Raw genomic sequence first — 16952 nt, 5'->3', positions numbered from 1 at the left:
TGTTTAAAATAAATAAAAAATAGAAAATTACAGTTTTCTTATCGGCTTCTGACATCAACTCGTAACAATATTAGCTGAATATAAAAGTTTTGTAGTTTGTACGTACAAAATAAGAGGACACTCAGCTCGGAATTTCCTGAAGGAATATAAGTGAACAGTCAGAAATGCGTTTAGAAGCGTAGTAAAAAAAATTTCTGTGCAGAAAATTTTTGTGCATATGTGTTTGTGTGAGATCGAGGCAAAAGAGTAAAACAGACCCGTAGATTAGTTGCTCGATATCGAGACAGACGGCGCTAGAATCGGTTTGTGTGACAAGGAGAGACAATCTCGTACCATCCTTCTCTTCCATTTCGCGTGTAATAGGATACGTCAGTATACATGTATGCGCACACTATGGCATTATACTCTTGCGTTTTCTTTCTCGTATTGCGCGTCATAGATACTCGCTGTCGCGCGGCGCCGTAACAATCGTACGCGTAACAAGCTGCGTGAAAACAGCGTTAAAACGTGTTACGTGGAAAATATTCTATGTAAGTTATACACAATATATATATATATATATATATATATATATATATATATATATATACACGTACAGATTATATATTTTACTAGATGCAGTTTGCATATGCGCTCTAGTTATTAATTAAAAAAATACTTATTAAAAAATATTTATCCTAGAGGCGATTTATTCGTGGGCTGGTTGTTTTTAGAAATATTTCATACCAGATGCGGTTTGCATGTGCGATCTGGTTATTAAAATATTTATTTCAGAGGCGATCTATTCGTGAGCTGATTATTTTTTTAAAAAATCCAGAGGCGATCTAATTCGTGTGCTGGTGTAAAAAAACCTAGAGGCGATTTAATTCGTGTGCTGGTTATTCAAAAAAAATCCAGAGGCGATCTAATTTAATTTGTATGCTGGTTATTTAAAAAAAAATTCGAAAAGCGATCTTAATTTGTGTGCTGGTTACTAAAAATGTTTTACATCAGATACGATTTGCATGTACATTCTGGTAGCGAAATTTAAACGAAATTTAATTCAGAGATCATAAAGACACTGCCTCTATTAAAAGGCATATTTGATAAGAATAAAAATGATAAGAATAAAAAGATGAGATGAATCATTGGACCGATTTTTACGCGTCATAAGAGATGATTCTTATTTTGAAAGCGTGCTATATTTCGATAATTCTTATATAATATATCTTATATAATATATCTTATATAATTGCAGCATGTCACATAGCGACAAAAGCTAACAAATTATTGGAGCAAATTATAGTGATTGCTGGCGATTTTTTTTGATGACACCAAGCTTCGAATGTACGATAGCCTACCCGGCTGTACATATGATAAATTGGTGCCTAAAAAAAAATTACTTTCATCGCCGTTGCCTACAAATAATATAATATTTAAAAAGCTTTAACAACCTGATAGCATATGCTGTGATTTAAATTTATGCTGCAGCTTTCGCTACACTACTATAAACTATAGCCTTAGAAGGAAATCCTTGTAAGGAAAAATATTTCAATAATGTGTAAAATGTATGAAGCAACATTTTTTTTTAAATTATAGCAGAAAATTAATTACCTTTTCCAAAATGGTAAATTATTCATATATCATATTTTACATTTATCATATCTGATCACAATATTCTAATGAATATCGTTAGAAAAAGACGCCTCAATCTCGTTTGCATATATCGGAGAGATGAAAAAAATACACATATTATGGTTGCGTCTCACGGGAATGGGCGATGAAGGGGCCCATTATATTATCGATATAAATCTATTATTTCGATGCTTTTGAGGCAAAGAATGTAGTGTGAAAATATTTATAAATATTATTTATAAATTTTACGAATATACCTTACATCAAACAATTTGCATAATATATTTTATATTGTTAGTTTTTGATTATATCGATTTAACAAACGTCGTACATAAATTGTAACTTGTAGAAAGTTATATGCAAATATCCTTTTTATTGTATGTATACAGAATGTCGCAGAGTACTATATATAAGCGCTTGTGAGGAGCGCAGTAAATTGAACAAAAAGTCCCATAGCATTTTACGATTTTCGTAATAATAATAGAAATATTAAATAAAATCGGAAATATGTATCTGCGTGTGTGTGTGAGAAAAAGAGAGAGAGAGAAGCATTCGGCCGTTCGAGCTATCGCACGGTCCAGCGTGTTGGACATTTTGTCGGCGCGCGACAAAGGGACAGCGGGGCACGCCGTTGCCACTCGTTACACCGTCATCGCCGCGCCGCGTTGTCCCTCCCCTTGCCGCGCGCCGACAAAAAGCCCTGACACGCTGGATCATGCGATAACTCGAACGGCCGAATGCTTCTCTCTCTCTCTTTTTCTCTCTCACATACACAGATACATATTTCCGATTTTATTTAAATTTCTATTATTATTACGAAAATTGTAAATGCTACGAGACTTTTTTGTTCAATTTACTGCGCTCCTCACAAGCGCTTATATATAGTACTTTGCGACATTCTGTATACATACAATAAAAAGGATATTTGCATATAACTTTCTACAAATTAAAATTTATGTACGACGTTTGTTAAATCGATATAATCAAAAACTAACAATATAAAATGTATTATGCAAATTGTTTGATGTAATGTCGTATATTCATAAAATTTATAAGTAATATTTATAAATATTTTCACAATATATTTTTATTATATATATAAAGAGACATAGCTAATGAGAGCAATGATAGAATTGTATTTAAATATGTATGCAATAAGGACAGATCTATACTCTAAAATCGTTGCTTGTGCGAGACGATAGAGCAGTAGAAATGCAACATATTTTTTGTTTCAATATAAATACAATTAAACACAATACAAAAAAAGCTTGTATTTCACATTGCTCTTTTTAAAATATGTATGTCTTTCTACTCTAGATAATACTGTCGGTAACATAACTATAAGTGTTGATAATGTACCGACGCTTTTAGTTATGTTAAAATGAGGGCGCCTACCTGTCGGAGTTCGGCCACGACTCCGGCATCCTCTTAACGAAATCCAACTTAATTATAGTGTTTTGGAAAGCTCTCGAGATGAGCTACAAGAATATGTAAAAGCATATAGGGTGTCCCATTTAAAAAGTTGGAGGTGACCTTCACGTGACCTTCAGGTGACTCTTTAAGGTCAAACTAATGGCACCGTCTTATATTCCCCTTGAAGCCATACAACTTTTGTCTGAAACATTTTATCGTATCTTTTAGACTTTACGAGATATTTCGATGTCTCAAGATAAAAAACTCACCCTGTATACTGGAATTTTAGGTAGCATTATCATGAATGTAATATACATGGACTCTGCATGTAGCCAAAAAAGTGAAGCCAACATATAGAAAAAGACAGATGATCTAGCCCCTCTGTTCTTTGTCTCTCTGCGCAGATGAATTGGAAAAAAATAAAAAGAAAGAAAGAAAGGAAAGATCCCCTCTATTCTCGTTCTCTTTCTAGATATTGGCTTCATTCAATTAGACGGCAAAACAAAGGGCACTCGGAGACCATGTATACTATGTCCATGAGCATTATATATAATTGTATATGCAGTCACAGTATAAAAAATTTATACTTATAATATAACAATTATGTAAAAAATTATATAAATTTTATAAATATTTCTATGATTTTGTATAGTTATATACAGCCCAATAAGCAATTTGCGCGCAAATTGCCAGCAAATTGACGACAAATTTGATCAAAACTTGGCAACAAATTGGCATCAACTATGTCCGCAATACGCTCGTGTTTTGCTGGCAAACCTTGCTGACAAAACTTGAATGCAAATTGGTAGCAAAACCCGAGCAAAGCTTGTTAACAAGATTTGACGACAAATTGGCGGCAAATTGTGAGCAAATCTTGCTGACATAACCTGACAGCAAATTGATGGCAAATCCCGAGCAAAGCTTGCTAATGCTTGACGTCAAATTGTCGGCAAATTGTGAACAAACCTCGACATTCCGAAGTCATTTAAATTTAATGGATATTTAATTTTTAGTTTCTAATTTTTTCTTTAAATAATTGAAATTACTTATACGTAGGAAAAACTTTACTCTATTTTATAAATATAATATTGTATAATATACAAGTTTCTTATATTCAAGTACACATATATTATTCAATTTTACTGACTAATACAAGTTTCGCGCAATTTTACTGACTAATAAAAGTTACATTTAAATATAAAGAATAAAGTATGATACTAACTAAAATATGATACTGAGATATAAAGAAATATATAATAAATATAATACATTTTATAAAAATTGTATAAAAATATACACATTATATTATACATAATAACATTAAAAAATTCGCAATTAAATTTAATCACAATTAAAAATTAAATTTTTGCACATTTATAAATAATCGATTTATAATTATATATAAATAGAATAATAATAATAACAATAATAGTATGCAAATATTAATAAAATAAATAATAAATAATAAATAACAGAAAATATAAAATATAAATAATAAAAATTAAAACATATCTTGAACCTAAATGTGCGGTTATTGGAGGAAAAGAAGCGAAGAATCTGAAAAAGAGAGAGAAATTATATATAGAATGTATCATTCGAGCTGAATTTACGAATTATGTAGCGTTATTTCTGAAAAATGAGTCGAAAAATCTTAATCATTTTTTTTCTGCGATACTTAACGAAAAAGGAATTATTAAATATCCTATTTTTTTAAGTGCCGTTTTTTAGATAGACATACATCCGTGAATGTCGAGTAGAATGTAATCACGCACATAACTCGAAGCGCAACTCAATATAATGTATATTCGTTTAAAAATCGGCACTGATGACTTTTAATTAAACACTCTTTCATTAAGGAATGTAGAAAAAAAATTAATGATTTTTCGACTCATTTTTCATTCAGAAATAGTGCTATATAATTTTGTTAATAAACAATTAAGTTCATAAACGATTAAATTTGATTATACAGGATGTCCCATTTTAATGTCCCACCCCAAATAACTTTCTTATTTTTAATTTTAGAAAAAGATGTTTCAGACAAAAGTTGTATGGTTTCAAGGGGGACATAAGGTGGTGTCATTAGTTTGATCTTGAATAGTTACTTGAAGGTCACGTGAAGGCCACTTTCAATTTTTTAAATGGAATCGTCTACTTTTTATTACATATTCTTGCAGCTAATCTCGAGAGCTTTCCAAAACACTATAATTAAGTTAGTTTTCATTAAGTACTTTCCAAGTTATGAGGCTTGAAATCATTTCTTAATTTTACATAAACCGTAAAATATCTTGTAAAATATTCTTTTTTCGATTATCTTACCATAATACTTTTATGTACAAAATAATGAGAGAAATCAATTGGTGTAAAGAAAACACATAATTGTTTCGAAAAAAAAATGTAATTGTTAATTGCAAATTACATTTTTTCTTTCGAAACAATTATGTGTTTTCTTTACACTAATTGATTCCTCTCATTATTTTGTACATAAAAGTATTAAGGTAAGATAATCGAAAAATGAATATTTTACTAGATATTTTATGGTTTATGTAAAATTAAGAAATGATTTCAAGCCTCATAACTCGGAAAGTACTTAATGAAAACTAACTTAATTATAGTGTTTTGGAAACCTCTCGAAATAAGCTACAAGAATATGCAATAGAAAGTAAGGAGTTTCATTTAAAAAATTGAAGGTGACCTTTACGTGACCTTGAAGCAACTATTCAAGGTCAAACTAATGACACCACCTTATGTCCCCCTTGAAACCATACAACTTTTGTCCGAAACATCTTTTTCTAAAATTAAAAATAAGAAAGTTATTTGGAGTGGGACATTAAAATGGGACACCCTGTATAGAGACCTGCAAAAATGACACTGAAAAGTTCCGATGGATTTCTTCCTTCTTCCTTCCTTCCTACATCGTTGAGAATATATCCTTTTTTTTCCCCGAGAGGGGGAAAATGCATTTACGCACCCCCGACCGCCTGACGGCCAGGGAGTGTGGGACTCGTCCTATTTAGACTGTGTTCCGATATTCACTGCCAATACTGAAAATCTGTAGTTTACACTATAGATTTTCAGTACTGGTAGTGAATATCGGAACGCAGCCTTAATAGATACTACCCACTGAAAACCCCCTCTCTTTACGGCGGATCTTCGGTCGCTTCTCCAGTCCTCTGGAAAGTATTACTTCTTCTTCCTCTCTTCCCTCTTTTTCCTCGTTGCGGACATGGTTTCCTAAGGATTTAAATATTTTTATACATCAATTAGAGCATTTTTATTGAAATGTAATTAGTACACATCTCGATTGGACATCACCACTCATATCAATCAAAAATTTTAGAAAATTTGATAACACCGCAATTGACCAATCTGGTGAAGCAAGATGTGTCCAGTCGCGACATGTACAGAATACATATATACAAATCGGTGTCAATTAAGTAATATCAACTAACCTGAAACAATAAATTTCTAAATCTTCTCTTTAATCTTCGCTCGTTCCTTCTTCCACAGCATCTGTAACTTCTGGTTGTTCGTCGCTCCATAAACGGCGGTTTATTCTCTCGCGATTATTTGGCCGAATGCGTGAATCGCGTAATCGATGCCGCAATCTCTCTTTCGCTGTCCGGAGAGCTTCTCGAAATTGCATTTGAAATTCCGAACGAGTCGGTTTTTCAAAATGCCGATTAGTACATACAGCCTCTGAAAAAAAGAACATAAGATATATTATTATTAATGAAATATGCAATAATTATTACAATAGTGATATTATGTGTAAGGAAATGGAAAAGATCGTACCGTAAATAGCCATAGTAAGGCGAGTATTATACAAAGGTCGTTGTCCTGTCTCGCGGCCCCACCAAGTGAAGGAGGGTGTCAAGGAATCTTTGATAGCTTCCTTGAAACACAAATTGATGGCTTCTTTCAAATTGAAGCCGCCGATATAATTGAAATATTTTATCTAAAATAAGAAAAGTAAAAATTAATATGTATTATATATGTGTGTGTATATATATATATATATACACACACACACACACACACACACACACATATTACATATATATATTGCGACGTCTTTTTATTTTTAATTTTTCGATCCTCCTCGGGTGTTGGAGAGGAGGATGTTAATGGGGAGCGAAAACGCCGTCAAAAACACAAGGCGGATAGAGATACTCGCGCTCGGAGGAACTAAGATGGAGGGTGTTCTCGCGCGCGCCGCGGCGAAGCGAAGGCCGTCTCGAAATCTCGAAGATGGGCGCCAGATACGGTCTTCCACGTATCAGTTCGCAAAATCGTCAGAATAACGCGAAGAACGTTAGCCTGTTTCGCCACGGGCCGACCAGCTCACCTAACGGTAGAGGGGCAGGGTCCGTTGAAAAGGATCTAGAATTATTTTATGCGAAGCTGTCGGTGATTACGAAAATTGACGAACACAACGGAATTTAACACACGAGAAACGAACACTCAAATAAATTACGCGAATTTAATATAAAAGAGAAGGTAACAAATTTATTTAAATAAAAGAAATATAATAGAAAAGAATATAAAGGGAAAGAAATAACAAGTTCTAGAAAGAAATAGTAATAATGACATAAATTAGCGAGACTGAATTAACGAAATATAACTGAGTTTAACATAAATGCGAAAATTTGAAATAACGTACAACAGATCGACAGCGGTGATAACAATAGCAATACGAAATCGAGATCATAAGACAGCGGAGATATTTATCGTCCTCCAGGCCCGTTTTTATGGCCGGACTTTGCGAAACCGAACGGCGTTTCGAGAGCGTAACGGAAATTTCGACAATCTCCTCGAGGACGCATTTAACAGATCTATTCCCTTTGTTACTCGCTCTTTTAATCGACAGCACTATGTTTGAAATGAGGTTAATAATTGAGCGATAGTAATCAAGCGATTTGCGAAGACGAAAAATCTCGCTTGCTACGAGCAAGATCGATTCACTCGGAATTCGATAGCCGTCGGACGCCGCTTCGCCTCTTTTCGGCGTAACGCTTTCTATCTACGCGAAACCCTCGAATTTCGACACTTTCTTAATCTATTATGCACCGCGACACACTCCAACGTACGACAAATACCACGCAAATACCACGCAATAAACGCAATTCGTACCAGTATCAAGAGCGACAAGGACAGCACGACATTTGCCACGTCGTCACACGCACACGGTCACACGCTCACATACACGCTAATTACAGACGAAAATTGCCCGGAGATCGATTGCGGGGATGTCTTACGCGGTTTCGACAACTCTTTTCGACAGCACGGATAGCGGACGCATTCCCCGCGATTTACCGCGCACGTGGTCGATATACGAGAGCCGGTCACTACGCGTTTTACGACACCCCGAATCCCGGAGAGAGACGAACGGTTCCTTATCAGCTACGGCCTACGTTACGATCGTCCTTGATGCCTCGGTCGCTTGTCTCCGGTCGCCCGAAATACACGAAAATCGCGAGCTCGGTACAATGCCCGAGCGACAACGAGACACGAAAATGGCGACGGCGACAGAGCGGCCGGTCCGCGGACAGAATCGCGTACGTGGCTTACAATTAGCGATGGGCAACCTCACCGATACTTTCTCCCGTGACCAGGGGATGATCCTCGGCTCGTCCTCTCAACTTGATCTCCTCGGCGACAACGACACGCTAACGATAACGACAACGACAAAATCTCTCGAACACGACTATCTGTTGAGAGCGTCCGCACCAGAATGAGTCCCTGGATCTCGCGATCCAGGGTCGATAGCGGCGTCAATTCTGCGCGCAGGGGTGCGCGGATTAGCGGCCAATAGCGCCGCGACACGCGAGGTATTACTGCGCCCCGCGACAACGCCGTATCGGGGGTCGTAACGACCGCGATACTTTAAAAATGCTGACTTTCGGCGATCCTGTTATCTACGATCGTCCGGAGGTAGATTTTCCGTCCTCCCTCCTCTGAGGGTGGCGCCGATCCGGCCCGGTTATTTCGGCCCACAAGACAGATGATTTCCTTCCTTTACTTGAAGGGGGCGAAATCCACCCGCGACTCTGTTCCTCCGGCGTTGTCGTATCGGCTGTCGTAATGATTCCTCTTGGGCCTCTTCTGGTTTCCCTCCGGCGGGTTGCCCGACGTACAAAAATGATACAAAAAAAATAATTAATACTAGCGCGAAAAAGGATAATGGCTCGTCTCTCCGGAGATTTCGCTACGGCTCTCGCAATCTTTTTCTGGCGCGGCCGCTCGGCTCGCGCCCCGTGAAGATTTCCGGGGCGGATGGACGCGCGTCGGGACGGCAACGTCACAATATATATATATATATATATATATATATATATATATATATAAATTATAAGCAGTATATACACTTACAACATTAGAATATTCTTCCTCGTTAATTCTTTCAAACCTATCTAATTCTGTTAGTGATGATATCGGGAAAAAGGTGGTTTATCTGGAAGATGATGGCGATCCTGCACACATTTAAAAATTTTCTCCAACAAGTTGTTCATTCTTCTACAAAAGATAAATTAGTATTACAGAAATGTCATAACAGAATTCCACAAGTACTAATAAATATGATACATATGTGATGCTTACTTTAGCTCTGACTCCACACGAACTGTACAGTTGCACGTCCTTCTGTAAATAACATGTACAAAGGTAAGTATTACTGTAACATTTACTATTACGTAACATTAGAATTCTTATTAAATATTATAATATATATTATTTATTTTATACAAATATATATGAATTTACCTATTATCTATTGTGTCCGCTACGGGAGTCAAAATACGCTGAGTTGGTCCTCGAAGTTGTCCATGCATTGCATCCTGGGAAGACATCGGTCTATTGTGTTCCTGAAACTCAAATGAATTTGTGTGACATGTGAGATTTCTACGTGCTGGACTGAATGGTTGTACGCTTGTGTGTGAATGTGGTTGAATCTTGTGTGTAAATATGATTGAATGCTTGTGTGTAAATGTGGTTGAATGCTTGTGTGTAAATATGGTTGAATGTCTGTGTATGTTTGACTGTTTGTTCTGTGCATATCCTGTGTTTGAATATTTGTATACGATGGAATATTGACTTCATTGTATATTGGAATATTTTTTTGTGGTTGAAGGGTAGTGTATGTTTGATTGTCGTGTGCTTCGAGGTTTGTGTACGAATGAATACCTGTGTGTGGTGCAACATTTGTGCGTGGTTGATTTGTTTGTTTTGGAATGTATGTATGTGTATAAGATGTTTGGTCTTGTGTAAGTGTATTATGGGATTGAGATTGAGAAAAAAAATAATTTGTCTCATCGTCCATGCTGGTCTGCACAATCGTCCTCAACTCATCGATGTCTTTGTCAATCTCTTCGGTAGTTGCTGTTGATGCGATGCTAATTCTTCTCCGTTTCGGACTTTCGTCCGAAGAAGTCGTTTGGTAGCGCAACAGTTTTGAAGCAGTGCGCTTCGGTCGCGTATTATTCATTTGCAAGTCCCTGTAAGTCAAAGATAGTATAAGTTTTATATATTTAACAAATGTATATTATCTATATATGAAAAAAGATTGCCAATGAATTTATCTATAAAATTTATCTATCAGATGATTAAAATATTTCTAACGACTAATTTTCTAGTGTTTTAAAAGAGCAATATTAAAAGCAATATTACAGTATTCATTATTTTATTTCTCTCAAAAAATAACTTATAAATGCATTTTATTTTATAATATATATCACAATATTGGCAATTTAATTATATTATAATTTAATAGAATAGAAATATTCCATGCAATAATTCTTACCATGCCATGTAGAAATATTTAACATACAATAGTTCCATCGTTCACTTTGTTTTGAAAATCAACATGTTTATATATTTTTGTTTTAAATGAATCATAATCTATCTACAAAATGTTTGTTAATGTCAAGTGCAATTCAATAAAAAATGGATTATCGAAAGAAGTTATAAGAGAGAGATTTAAAGAGAAATTCGAACATTAATATGTATATATATGTATATAAGAAGCAACGTAAGGGAAAAATTATAGAGAAAGGCAAAATATAAATATAACAGTAACATTGCAATATTACGGCATTTTGTACGGCCATCCTCGCCATTTTTTAATAAGACGTAAGAGCAACAAAGTTAAGAAAGCAAACGAGAAAAAATATGGAAGAAAGATTAAAGAAAAAGAGAACACGCAAGCTGGCAACCCCTGCAAAAATAAAAAGTTAACAGCATAGACACATCTTACATCTTCTCGCTGTGTATAATAACAGCGACAATATATTGTGACGTTTCCGTCGAATTATTTTCTCCATCACTGTCGCTATCGTCTGTCGATGTGCTGTTGTAAAAAGGCATCCTGTAACATTTTGCATGAACTTGATCTGGATGAATATAGAAAATTTCACTATTTAACATAGCACACATATATCTGAAAAGCAGAAGATACCATGTCAATATCGTAAAAATCGTGAATCTCTAAAAATCTTTTCACACCCAAACGAAAGGAGTTATTATTCACAACAATGTTGAAGACGATGCAAATCGATCCATCACGTAAGATACAACAATTGTCACGCACATCTATACCTAATGATATGTTATTAAATTGTATTTTACGGTATTGGAGACAATTACTATCATTATTATGCGGCACAGATACACGAATAGATGAATCCACATCGCGATTATCGTTTGTTCCATGAACTTCTATCTCTGCCATTCTGTTAAAAAACTGTTGGCGAGGTACGCCTGGTTTCCTACAATATTTCCTGAAAATTGCCATATTATTTTCATAAGGAAATGCGGAAAATGAATCTAAACAACCAAAACGTCTAACATCGTTGATAAGATGAAGAAGACCGTGGACATTATAAGTATTGAATGTTGGACCATAAAGATTTTCACACCTATAAACAAATTTTTGTAGCGCAAGTTCTGCAAAGCTTAAGTGTTGGCTTGGCGATGAACTGGAGATCAAGACTCTTATTGTAGCATGTAAAAATAAAAAATGTTTGTACAATCGTTCGTCTAGTACATCGTATATTACAACTGGGCCTGTATAAAGTAGGAATTGACGAAATTCTGTTGCTTTATATTTGGAACATGTATCAAGAGATCTGGGACGTCTTGCAAAATCTGACGGACAATATTTTTTAAGATTGTTCAGTCTTGTAGATAATATGGATAGATCTTCCTGACAACTTTGATAAACGTGAATATTTTCCATTGATCCATGCCGACAAGAGTTTTTTCATTACACCCAAGCATACAAGATGCATGTACTCAAAAGGAACTTGCGAAACCATACCTATCGGAAGCATTGATAATTGGCTTTTACCCTCTTTATGATGATCCTCGTCTAAACACCTGATATATTCTTCATCTATGCGAAGAGAATGACTAATGCCATGGAAAACATAACGACCTTTATGACGTATCCCAGAGACTTTACACTTGGAACAAGGCTGATTAGACACATGACTACGATGATTCAAAATGAAAGCTCGAGCAGGTGCATCAGCTATGAAACATTAATCGTACTTGAATTTTATTACCATGAAAATTAATACCTTCATTAGACATGATTTTTCTAACATCCACAATGAATTTTTCCAAAAAAATATTGGGATCGCATGGCTTGTGCAGACCTCTATAAATTCCAACTACCATTGACTTTGCGTGTTTTATATTTGCAATTCTACATTGGATGGGCCATATTTCTGAATGCTACCAGATTTATCTAAACTACATCCGTCTACATTAAAATCTATCTCCAATTGATTAATGGTAGATGCGAAAGATTTGGAAATGTGTGAAAGATTTTCAATAATCTTTGTTTCCACATCAAAATGAATATACTCTCCTGGTTCTACATTATACAGGATGGCACGTGTACGTGGTGTATCAAGAAGTGTTCTAACATCCTTTGTTAAATGATTAAAACAGGAATGTGTTCTAAGAAGAGATAATATACTATTACCTTGTGCATGCGTTAGATTATTATTTATGAAACAAGACGCTAAACGTTCGCGAAAAGATGATTCGGAAAGTACGGAAGTAATTTTAAAGGATCCCAGATAGCCAAATCTGTTAGAACAGATTTTCGTCAAACACCCATTACAAATTTTAAAGGCAGAAAGACTACAGTTTGCATAGAGGAATTGATATATTCGATCATGTTGCCAACATGTCAGCAGACATACAACAAAATCTGTTCACATAACTGGACAACAGATCGTCAATAGAAACCGAACAGAACTTGTTGATATAATTGACGGCACATTGATGGCAGAAACCGAGCAGGATCTGTGCGGCGCAATTTTGACAGCAGATTGGTAACAAAAACCGAGCAGGATCTGCGCAATGAAATTTGATATTAAATTGTCGGCAGAAATCGGGTAGAGCCTGCTGATGTAACTGATGGCACATTGATGGCAGAAACCGAGCAGGATCTGTGCGGCGCAATTTTGACAGCAGATTGATAACAAAAACCGAACAGGACTGCGCAATGAAATTTGATATCAAATTGTCGGCAGAAATCGGGTAGAGCCTGCTGATGTAACTGACGGTACATAGGTGGCAGAAATCGAGCAAGATCTGCGCAACACAGTTTGATATCAGATTGGTTGCAAAAACCGAGCAGGATCTGCGCAATGAAATTTGATATCAAATTTTCGGCAAATATCGAGTAGAGCCTGCTGATATAACTGACGGCAGATTGATAGCAGAAATTTAACAGGATCTGTGAGGCGCAATTTGATAGCAAATTGATAACAAAAATCGAGCAGGATCTGCGCACACAATCTCTGATAGCAGATTGACGGCAGAAACGGAACAGAGTTTGCATGATTCGATAGTTCCTTCACTTACCGCTACGTGAGCTGTACTTTCTCGTAATCTAATTTCTGTCAGAAATATATATAAAGTCGCAAATATGAAGAAAAGACTAAAAATATAGTAATTATCATTTTAATTTCTATCACTTTAATTTCTGATATCTGATACAAGCAGATGAGATTCAGAATATTAAACTGATTGGAATCAATATGATAAATGGAAAATTATTCATGTACTGCCTATTTGAGGCATAAAGCAAGAATTTAATTCTAAACAAATTACATCTCCAGTTTTACAAGTTACATTTACTTTATTATTAATTAAATTAAATTAAATTAGTCCTTAGCTATATGAGATATAACTACGATATAACATATATTACATTAACATATATTACGATATAACATATGACATATGTCATTTTAGAAGAAAATTGTAATTAACTTACCGATAATATTCTTATTTAGCACTTGTAATAATCAATTTTGTTACATTTATATAATATTAATAAAAGTAAGCGCAAATCTTGTGCAGTTTCTGCTGTCAATTTGCCATCAGGTTGCATGCGCAGATTCTACTCGGTTTCTGCTGGCAATCTAACATCAAATTGCATCGCGCAGATCCTGCTCGGTTTCTGCTATAAATTTGCTATCAGATTGCGTGCACAGATTCTGCTCGGGTTCTGCCGACAATCTGTTGTCAGATCATGTTTTACAAATTCTGCTGACAATATGTTGTCAGGTTAGGTTTTACAGATTCTGCCGACAGTCTATTGACAGGTTATGTTTTACAGACTCTGTCGCCAAAACAAAAGCTTAATGCGGACACAGATGGCTACGGTTTTGATATGGAAATCTGATCGAATTTGCTGCCAATCTGCTGCTAACCTGCTAACATTTTGCTTACTGGGATGGTGAAACTACATCACTGACATCAGAAACCACAGAAGGAATTTCATTATCTTCTAAATTAATATCACGTGTATAATTGCAAGTATCAATAATATTTGAAGAAGAGCTATTACATTCGGTAAGATTAGGAACATTACAATATATCTTGAATATTACAATTATTATTATTGGACTCTGCATTTTTACGTTTTAAATATGCAAACGTAAATTTTGTCTAACTTCGTACATGACTCTACTTCGTTGCCTTGCGGACAACTCGTACAGCGATTTTCGCGAAGTATTTAATTTTAATTTTGTACTCATATTTACGTGTTTTCTCGATGATATATCACACTACTGCAAGCGACGTAGCCACTCTGCTCATTATATTCTGGAATATCAATTCTAATCTTCTTGAAATATTCTTCGTTCACTATCACTTCACTCGTTACTGCACGAAACTGCAACGACTGAACTGAGAATAATGGACTCTCACGCCACGTGCACAATAATTGAATAAGATTACGACCAATCACGGACTCGAGCAACATGGCGCAGCCTATCAGAGAATAACATTTTGGCAGTATAATGTTCCGCCATTTTTATATTGGCGGGAAAAAACGAATCGAAAAAAAAACAGCTATTAAGGGTGAACGCTACCAAATGCTCTGAGCGCTACGCTCCAAATACCTTCAGAGGAGTGGTTCACGAATGCTACGAGTACTATAATTGCTACGCAAATGAACCAGGCTACGCTACAGCTAACTCACCTTATGAGGAGAAGCGTTTGTAGCATCTTCGTAGCAAATATAATGACGTATTTTATGACGTCATAAGGTTTACTGTAACATTTCGTAGCGGTAGGTGAACCAACCGTAGCGCTGCTACAAGTGCTCTGTAGTACTTGTAGCGCTTACTTAACCGCACCAATAGACATATGATAATGATTTTGAACTTGCAAAAATAAGTGAACGATAAAATTACTACATGTTAAATATTCTTACATGGAACGATAAGAGTTATTGCATAAAATATTCCTATTCTATTAGATTATAATGGCCGCATTTAGCGGATTCAACAGTTGGGCATTATTAGATTTTCCGATGTAATTCGACGCTGATTGGTCGGACCTGAAAGTAGAAACCAATCATATTCGATTGCTACTTAACGGTTGAGTCCGCTGAATGCGGCCAATATAAAATTACAATATAAAACTATTAGAGATTACAATATAAAATTACAATATAAAACTTAAATTATCAACATCGTGATATATATTGTGAAATAAAATAAAATATTTATAAGCTATTTTTTGAGAAAAAAAAATAATGTATACTATAATGTATAATATTGCTTCTTTTTTAAGACACTAGAAAATTAGTCAAGTAAGAAATATTTTAATTATTTTATAGATAAATTCATTGGTAATCTTTTTTCCATGTATGGCTAGTGAATATAAAATACATTTTTTAAATATTATATGAAACTTATGACTTATTAATGTTTTTTGACTTACAGAAACTTGCAGATGGATGGAATGCGAACGGAACGTATTATTTTCAAATCGTTGTGCTACAAGACGACTTCTTCAAAAGAATGCAGTTCGACACACAAAAATCTCACAATACACAGAAGTAATACTTCACTTAATTTTCAGGAACATAATAGTAGAACGATGTCTTCTCAGGATGGAATACATAGATAAAATATATAGATCCTTCATCGAGGATCAACTCAGCCTTGATACACACAGCAGATACAACAGACAATGGGCACATTTATATATATTTGTGTCAAATAAATAATATATATTGTGTATATTTAATATGAATTCTGATGTTACGTTATAATAAAAGTTAAACTAAAATATTAACCTTTGTACATGTTATTTGCAGAAAGATGAACAAATGTATAGAACATGTGTGGTGTCAGACTTAAAGTGTCACATATGTATCATATTATATTTATAAAATAAAATTTTTCTATGTATAAATAATCTTATAACGTTTTTGACTTGTTGGGTTCAATCGCTCCGGGGTAGTTAAGTAAACGTTATTGACCAATCACAGTCATTCTTTGAAGAATATATGGTTACATTCTTCAAAAGAATGGCTATGATTGGTCAATAACGTCTAGTAAACGTCTACTACCCCGGAGCGATTGAACCCGACAAGTCGAAAACGCTATTAGTTATTT

The 16952-nt window shown here is 35.0% G+C and overlaps 1 protein-coding gene and 1 pseudogene across 3 annotated transcripts in view; one reads left to right on the top strand and one right to left on the bottom strand.

Annotated features, from left to right (window-relative positions):
* Positions 1-16952, top strand: part of Cow (Proteoglycan Cow) — a 319843-nt gene that overhangs the window by 271150 nt on the left and 31741 nt on the right. The window lies entirely within an intron of this gene.
* Positions 4405-14937, bottom strand: LOC145965060 (uncharacterized; annotated as a pseudogene). The gene is made up of 8 exons (XR_014436596.1): positions 11276-14937; positions 9787-10517; positions 9625-9666; positions 9397-9540; positions 6820-6982; positions 6477-6723; positions 5882-6258; positions 4405-4584 (listed from the first exon to the last, which is right to left on the bottom strand). The product of XR_014436596.1 is annotated as an uncharacterized LOC145965060 (transcript).

This window comes from Camponotus vicinus, unplaced genomic scaffold (genome assembly GCF_025532165.1).
Source record: "Camponotus vicinus isolate PSW18456_S1 unplaced genomic scaffold, iyCamVici1.0 SCAF_14, whole genome shotgun sequence".
Lineage (NCBI taxonomy): Eukaryota > Metazoa > Arthropoda > Insecta > Hymenoptera > Formicidae > Camponotus > Camponotus vicinus.
This window is presented reverse-complemented; position numbering and strand designations above follow the sequence as displayed.